This window comes from Ctenocephalides felis, unplaced genomic scaffold (genome assembly GCF_003426905.1).
Source record: "Ctenocephalides felis isolate EL2017-DRISC unplaced genomic scaffold, ASM342690v1 CF-g0.4_SCAFFOLD_01604, whole genome shotgun sequence".
Taxonomy (NCBI): domain Eukaryota; kingdom Metazoa; phylum Arthropoda; class Insecta; order Siphonaptera; family Pulicidae; genus Ctenocephalides; species Ctenocephalides felis.
In genome coordinates this window covers 50,588,809-50,597,818 of record NW_020537758.1, presented here as the reverse complement: position 1 = coordinate 50,597,818, position 9,010 = coordinate 50,588,809, and positions in this window count along the sequence as shown.

The window sequence follows — 9,010 nt, the reverse complement described above, 5'->3', positions numbered from 1 at the left end:
TTGCACTCGGCTGAATTTTTCCCCCACTAAGCACGTTGCGATGAGTTTAGGTACACGCTGATGGGTAACAAAATTATAGATGGGATCGCACGAATTAGGGCTGGTCAACATTTCTAAGAAAAGAGGTATATGGCCTGTGTGAAAGTAATTACGCTTTGGGAATAATAAATATTTATTGTTCAATTGCTCAGACGTGATTTTGTTTTGATTTTGAAATTTCTTACGGTGTTTTACATTTTTACAATTGTTTACCTCACCTTGTATCTACTTCTAAAACAAAAGCACACTGAAAAATCAAATAAGAGAAGAATATATCTATCTTTAATAAGACCAACTATGATATATGCTCCACCAATTTCGTGAATGGCAAGCAAGAATAATATAAATAAATTACAAAAAATTCAAAATAAAACTAAAGGCTAGTTTTTGAAGATCAAGAAATCCAGTAAATCTACACTATATATCAAAAAAATACTACATGAGGCAATACAAGTTCCGGAAATTATGGAATTAATAAATAAAACCTCAAAATTATTTTTTTCAAAATGTTTAGTTAATATAACACAACAATTAATGTGATAGGTTCTGTGACAAAAGATATGTTCTGGTATTCTAACTATGTGCAACCTAGATTTATAAAAATTCTTTAGTTAAAATAAATATTTAACTTCCCGTAGGGTAAGTTATTGTAATGGGCCGAAAATCGGAATTGAAAATTTTTACATTTCTCGACGGTTTGAAGGTTTCTGAACATTTTGGCATACCTCAGAAAAAATGGATGTGTGTGTGTGTGTATGTATGTATGGATAAAAATTTCCAGTCACGTTTCCGGGCGAACGGATCAACCGATTTGAATGGTTCAAAAAGCATTCGATTCCTATCGATAGAGAAAAGAGCTGATTAGTTTTTGGCAAAGGCAGGTCCAGCCGTTTCGAGGATACGGAGCAAAGAGTGCAGAAAATAGAAATCGACTTTTTGAGAGAACGGAGTATCCAATTTGAATGATCTAAAAAACATTCAATTAGTAATGATTGGAAGAAGTGTTTATTAGTTTTTGGAAAAGGCAGGCCCAGCCATTTCGAAGATACGAAGCTAAATATGTAAAAAATGGCAGTTTTTGAGAGAACTAAGCGTCCGATTTGAATGATTCAAAGAACTTTCTGCTTATCTTAACAAAATAATTGTTTTTGGAAAAAAAATTTTTGTTCAAATTTTTTTTTTTTTTTTAATTTTTTGTATATCGAAAATAATTCAGATTTTATTTTTAATTCTGACTATAGTTCTAATATACTTTAAACAAATAATTTCAACTTTGCAATTCAGTTTATATAATTCTTATAAATATTAGACAATGTTACAATATTTATAATAATTTATTTGAAAACATTCAGTATCCTTCGAACATTTCGTTACGGTACGGGAAGTTCCAGCAATTTGCCTTAAGGCACGATGCCACCCACCCCACTAGTTCAGTTTTAATTTATCAAAAAAATTTCCACCACATTTATGTTTTTCTTAGTGTTGTATTGTCCTTAAATATATTGTTTGTGGTTTTTGTGATATTTTTGCCACATAATAAATAATATTTAGATTAAAGTAATAATTAAGTGAATTTATTATAGTTTAAATAATAGTTTTGTTATCTTCAAATGAAAAAATGAAATATTCATGTTGTAAATTTATAGATTGTATATATTTTTTTCATATTAAATGTAATAAAAAATCTTATAAAAACAAAATAAAAAAACAAACTTATAAACCTAACCTAAAAAAGGCACAAATTTCACATATGAATATATCATATTCTAATATTGCCTATGCACCAGTGTATAACATCACGCGTATGCATGAGTAAAATCGAATTTTGACATTTAAGCCTTTTGGAGGTTAGGTTTCAAACTTGAAAGCTTTTTGACAGTTTGTAACTTCCAACATAAGATTATTTAACATAGAGACTCTTAAAATAACATTTCTATTTTATGTTAGAATTGGCTCCTTATATTGATTTCTTGAAATTGGCTATTAAAGAGTTGATAGTCACTATCAGCAATGTCTATAACGATTATTTAAGGTACTAAAACATACATATCCTCTATGTGGTAAAAATGTTAAAACAGCATTAGTTAACTTAAGAGACCAATTCTGCCTCATAACATACCAATGTTATGGCAAGACCATGCTACCGTCCAGCTTCCATACATTATGCTACTGAATCATATTGAATACTGTCAAAATATCATGTTTTTTTTTTTATTTTATTTTCAATAGCAATCAGAATGCATGACAATTCTATGAGCAATTTATGGCTTATGTCATTCACTCGCACACACACACACTTTCAAACACACATATAAATTAATCTGATGAAAATTATATTGTTAGAAAATCATTTCAATAAGTGATTCTACTATTCTGTTCGTATAAAGTTGTGTTGGTTCTAAGGTTCCTCCATATTATCTTTGGGCAGCTTCTTTGAATTTGCTGTGCATTCAGGCGTTTAACGTGTATGTTATGAAGCTGTGTCAGAAAGAACCTGTTATCTAAGATCGTTTCTTTGACATTTATGCGGTTTCTAAGTTAGGTTTTCTCTCTAACCACCTGAGAAAAACGCCTGACCGTACAGCAACTACATGGCTTATTCAGAACAAATTTGAATAGAAAGTTTTTCATAACATAGCCTTGCCATAACATTTATCTGTTGTGCGGCAGAATCGGGTCATAAAGATTTCTCGCATGTATCATTTGGAACTGATTAAGCACAAAGTAGAAATGCTATGTCTCTTATGCTGAATAATCATATGAGTTAGTACTCGCAAACTGTCAAAAAGTTATGTTCTGTTTGATCAAGCGTTTCACACATAAAATCTAAGCTCTAAATGGTATAACTTACATTTCTACAAAGTAACTAAGATTTTGTCCTCAAACCACTACCTTAGTAACCTAAAGTAAAATATATCATCACTTTGGGAAGGTCAATTATTAAGTTGTTCTTTGTAATATATAACAAAAAAGTAAAGGGTTTAATATCGTACTGTGTGCACAATATAAAAACTAAAAAGATTTTTTTTTGTTATTTATATATTTACTAATTTTATAGTTATTTTCAAGTTAATTAAAAAACTTAGCTATAATCAATAATGTGTTGATTTAAGACGCAATAAAGTTTATTTGCCTCTTTCGTAATCAGGTAAAAGTGAACAAACATATAAATGTAATCAATGATTCCGAGAATACAGGTATGTATACATAAATAAATGTTTGCTATCTTTTAAATAATTAATACGTGATTCCGTTTTAATTGTTTGATTGTATGAAATGTTAAAATGTTGATTATATCGTAATTATACAATAAGGTTAATAATTTTAATCTTATCTTTATATTACAATATTTAGACACTTAAAAATTTGTCATAAGTTCAAAATCATTGTGTTATTTATCTTTAATTGAATTTGAAATTTATGACCGGTTCGATTTTACATTGTTGAAATATATGCTGCCTTATACAGCAACCACTTAGTTTTTTGATAGTTTTTAGCACCATTTTATATAAAAAGCACAGCGTGTCATAGACTTGTCATAACATAATTCATCAGCAATAGAATTTGCTTTTTTTAATCGATTTGTCAAAAAATAATATATGTATTCGTATGTTGATTTCAAATATAACGATTTTTTTTTTTATTTTTTTAAATTTATTTTGATAATTAGTTTTTGTTTCAGGCATTATTTATTTTCATTCGACAAGTTCATAAAAGATTTTATATTTATTATAGTGAATTGTATATATTATGATAAAGAATATAAACATATTTTTTGCTTATTCTTGCCAACCCTGAACGTCGTTGCATTGCGACCAGACAATAACATTGTTAAACACTCTTTGGAAATAAATTTTATTACCAGATTAGTTTTAAATATTGGTTCACTTTCTATGTTGCATTCTGTAGTTGACTAATTTTACTACTTTTCAGCTAATTTAATTATTTTTCAATAAATTAATTTTTCAACAATTTCAATATTTATTAATGCAATACTAAACTGTTTGGTTACATGTTTTTAATTATTATTTTTTACTCATAAATAATTTATAGCTAAAATATTCTGTATTGAATTTAATATTGAACTAGGTAAAAGTGGCGACTCAAGAAACAAACTTGCAATGAAATACTACATAATATTAATTGAATATATATATATATATATATATATATATATATATATATATATATATAAATATGTGTATTAACAGAATATTTTATAATTAATAATTAAGACATTGTAATTAGAAGGAGCTATCAGTGGGTAGTTATCCTTCTCACGCCATTTTCCATAATTGTCAAAAATTTTAGCCTAATGTACATTGTATAATTGCTATGAAAATAAACAAAAAAAAAAAAATATTTCAAACTTTAAAGATTTGTTATAATTTAACCACTTTCGCTTCTAATATTTTATGAAGTTTGTTTAGATCATTTAAAAGGTAAAATATTTTTAATAACATTTCCTTACCAAGAAACGGCCGTACCGATCTTTGCCAAAATCAAGTCGAAAATGAGCTGTAATATGCATGCATATAAACAAATTATTTCATTTATGCATGGTAAAAAAACTTCAAACATGTGTCTTAAGCAGATGATAATGGCTGAAATAACTAATCCTAGCCTATAACAATTGTTAAAAAATATGACACTAAAAAGATAAGCTCATACAAATCATAAAGCCTTTTTTATATCGCGAGTCCAGGTTTAACTCTCCTTCAGTGGAGAAAACTACAAAACATAATATAAAAAGTAATATAGAAAATATTTTTAAATTTTAAAATATTCATCAAAATTATGACAGTATGGAAAAAAAATTAAATGTACAAATGTAAATTAAAATATGTTCAAAATAATCACTAGAAATAATGGATAAATTGAAAAATTAATAATAAAAATATTATTAAATTTATATCTAATTAACACTTACTGCAGAGAAATATTAAAAAAATGAAGAAAAGCATTCATAAAATTAACAAAACAATGTTTTACTTATTTCAACTCTTTATAATACCAAAATTTAATTAAGATATAATTTAGTACATTAATAAAAGGTGAACCACTGGGTTTTCCTTTTAAAATTTTATGTTATTTGTCAAATTAATATATTACTCAATGTCTTTCTATATAGACAGATTGTAATTAATAAGAAAATAAAAAAAAACTTATTTCAACTAACAATAAGCAAATGATCATTTGTTCCTCGTGTGTGCCATTTAAATATTTATTTTCATTATTATCCATGAATGTATAATGCCACTTACACCCTGCTTATTAATTTTAAATAAAATCGATGCGCAAAGTATGGAGATTTTATTTATTCTTAAGTGTAATATTTTACATTCAATCTGTAAATAGCGCCTTTTTTTGTGGTGACGTCATTTATTAGATTTTTGACCATATATGGCAATACCTGGATGAGGGCGATTGATTGTCAAAAATAATGCAAATTTAGTTATCGGGCGGCGCTCGAAGTGGAAGGATGTCATTCCTCCGTCGTCGGTCATCGGTCGTCGTCGTGTTAATTTTGACGAGTGCCCTTTTGTCCGAGTTGATGGACGTCGCCGCGCGTGTTTGAGTGTGTGATTTTAACGAACATATAGGAGAATAAAATGGTAAGTTCTCGATTTAACTTATTAATTATTGCTATACAGTCAATCCTCCTACTAAACGCTATGAGTATGTACCATGTATTACTTAAATCAACTTACAATTTGTATGTTCATTTGATATGTGAATTTGTATGATACAAATCGAATATCGGGTTGTAGAAAACTAAAAGAAACTCAAATCTTATCATTTTTATATCGCGTTTTATGGGTCTTTCTCATTAACAATTAACGGACTTTTTAACCTTGACATTTTAGAATTGTCTGAAAATTTGTTTACAGATACTATTCATAAAATCATTGCACGTATTCAGGATTTTTGCTGAAAAAAAAATTTTTGAGTAAAATATTTTACGAATTGAAAATATGGATTGTTTGTATTCATTGCTCAATTGATGAAATCATGGGTTAAATTAATTATCTCCGGATGTGCTGATCCGATCAGTATTATTTTTGTTTATTACACTCATATTTGAAGTGAACTTTTTAATGATTGAAAATTTTTTTGTTTTTTGCAATTTTCTTTAACAATAACAACCTTTAAATATTTACAAAGGTTTACTCGGCCTTACCCGAATTGAATCGATCCAAAAAAAAAACATATATTTTTTTTTTTCTCTGCAACAAAATTCTTTTTACAATTTGTTGGAGGTTTTGTTACAATCGAAAGATATTAAATATTTCAAGCGCGAGCCGCGCTTTTCACGTCGTGGACCTCAAAGACTTGTACTCATTTGTCACTTTCGAATGACAATCTTATTGTTTTTCGGTTGAAAAATATTTTATAATTTCGCTTCTGGTGAAAAATGAACATATAGTCGAAAAAAACATTAGGGGAGAGCGGAGCTTAAAAGTTCGTGGGTAAAAAGATCCACTGCCAATATCTCAAAAACAAGTAAAGTTAGAATTTTTTTAACAATATTTGAATGTAGACGGATTATTCAGTTAGATATTTCTAATAATAAAAAAATGTTTTCAGCCACTTTTTTAATTCGTCATTTTCCGTCTTCACTTCGTAGCCTGGATAAAAAGGGATCGACTTATTTTTAATTTTAATAGAATTTTACGTAATAATAGCTAAATTATATAGCCAATGTAACATAAAAATTTCATTCGTATATTTTATAAAGAAAATACCAGATATACCTTTGATCTGATGCTTTGTCAGAATATTTATCAGCAGAGTGAATTAACTATTAATTATATATAATTATATATATCAATATATCTATGTAAAATAGTTCTTTCTAACTTATTTAATTTTTTATTTACTATTTCCTTATTATTTACACCTAGGCCAGTATGAAGGTGTGGTTGACTCTGTTTACCCCACCCACATGTAAGCTTTAATAGAGATTATATCAGAAAGGGTTGAAGCCAACTTAAATATTCCTCTACATTCAAATATTGTTGTTAAAAAATTTCTAACTTTACTTGTTTTGAGATATTGGCAGTGGATCTTTTTACCCACGAACTTTTAAGCTCCGCTCTCCCCTAATGTTTTTTTCGACTATATGTTCATTTTTCACCAGAAGCGAAATTATAAAATATTTTTCAACCGAAAAACAATAAGATTGTCATTCGAAAGTGACAAATGAGTACAAGTCTTTGAGGTCCACGACGTGAAAAGCGCGGCTCGCGCTTGAAAATATTTAATATCTTTCGATGTAACAAAACCTCCAACAAATTGTAAAAAGAATTTTGTTGCAGAGAAAAAAAGAAAATATATGTTTTTTTTTGGATCGATTCAATTCGGGTAAAGGCCGAGTAAAACCTTGTAAATATTTAAGGGTTGTTATTGTTAAGAAAATTGCAAAAAAACAAAAAAAAATTTTCAATCATTACAAAGTCACTTCAATATGAGTGTAATAAAAAAAAATAATACTGATCGGATCAGCACATCCGGAGATAATTAATTTACCGCAGATGATGATTCATAGAAATTGAGCGAAAAATCCATTTCAATCGTAAATATTTACGTCAAAAATTTTTTCAGCAAAATCCTGAAATACGTGTCAAATGATTTTATGAATAGTATCTGTAAACAAATTTTCAGACAATTCTAAAATGTCAAGGTTAAAAAGTGTCCGGTTTGTAAAAGAATGACCCATATGTTACATGGGCACCAATAAATTCAAAAGGCATAATAAATTATAAATTGCTTGGCTTAAATTCAAGAGTGAATATAAGGATTTGCCAAACATTGTGGTATAATAGACCAATGTTATGACAAAGCTATGTTACGCTCGTTTCTTTACATAAAATTGTACTAAACTAGTTGAGCGCATGGCATCGTGTCTTAAGGCAAATTGCTGGAAATTCCCGTACCGTAATTAAACATTTGAAGAATAAAAATAATCAGTCAACAAATGTCTTTGAATAAATATATAGAACAAAATCATAAAATATGTTAAAAGTTATTAGATTAGTCGACGTTGTTTATATATGTTTGAATGAAATATATATAAACAAAATTTAATTAAGCGGGCTTATTGATACAATGAACATATTATATTTCAAATGCATCAATTTTCAAATAGTTCATGCAGTATCAACAATAAAAACATAAAAAGTATTAATTTTTTTTAAGCGGATGTCTATCAAATCTTATCGGAATTTTTGCACTTTTTGATCTGTATCTTCGAAACGGCAGGACCTGCCTATGCCAAAAACCAATCAGTACGTTTCCACATCAATACCAATCGAATGCCTTTGAATCATTTAAATCGTACGATTGTGTCTCTCAGAACCTGCCATTTTTTGCAGCTTTTGCTCTGTATCTTCGAAACGGCTATACCTGCCTTTGCCAAAAACTAATCAGCACGTTTCCTTATCAATACGAATCGAATGTTTTATGAATTATTCAAATTGGTTGACCAGTGTTCCCGAAATCGTCGACGAAAATTTGTATCCGCACGCACACGTACACACACATTCATCCATTTTTTCTAAGGTATGCCAAAATATTCAGAAACATTTGAATCGTAAAGATATATAAAAAATTTCATTTTCGATTTTGTTACGATTAAAAATATAAAAATGCTATGTATTTGCCATCAGACGTTTTCCACATAAAATCTAACTTCACGTTGTGCTATTATGACACATCAGAATGATTCAGTTAAGATAAGATTGACGTTTGTGCGTTTTCTAGGTTAGTTTTATATTTAAAACGCTTGACGTATTTGCTGTGCAAATACGTAGCATTTTGACAGTTTTTAGTACCATTTATATGAAAAAGCAGCGTAACATTGCGTTGCCACAACATGGTCTATTTCATCGCAGAATTAGCCATAATGGTATTTTGTCTAAAAATGCATGAACTTTTCATTACATGTAAATAATGGATTTAATCAATGTGA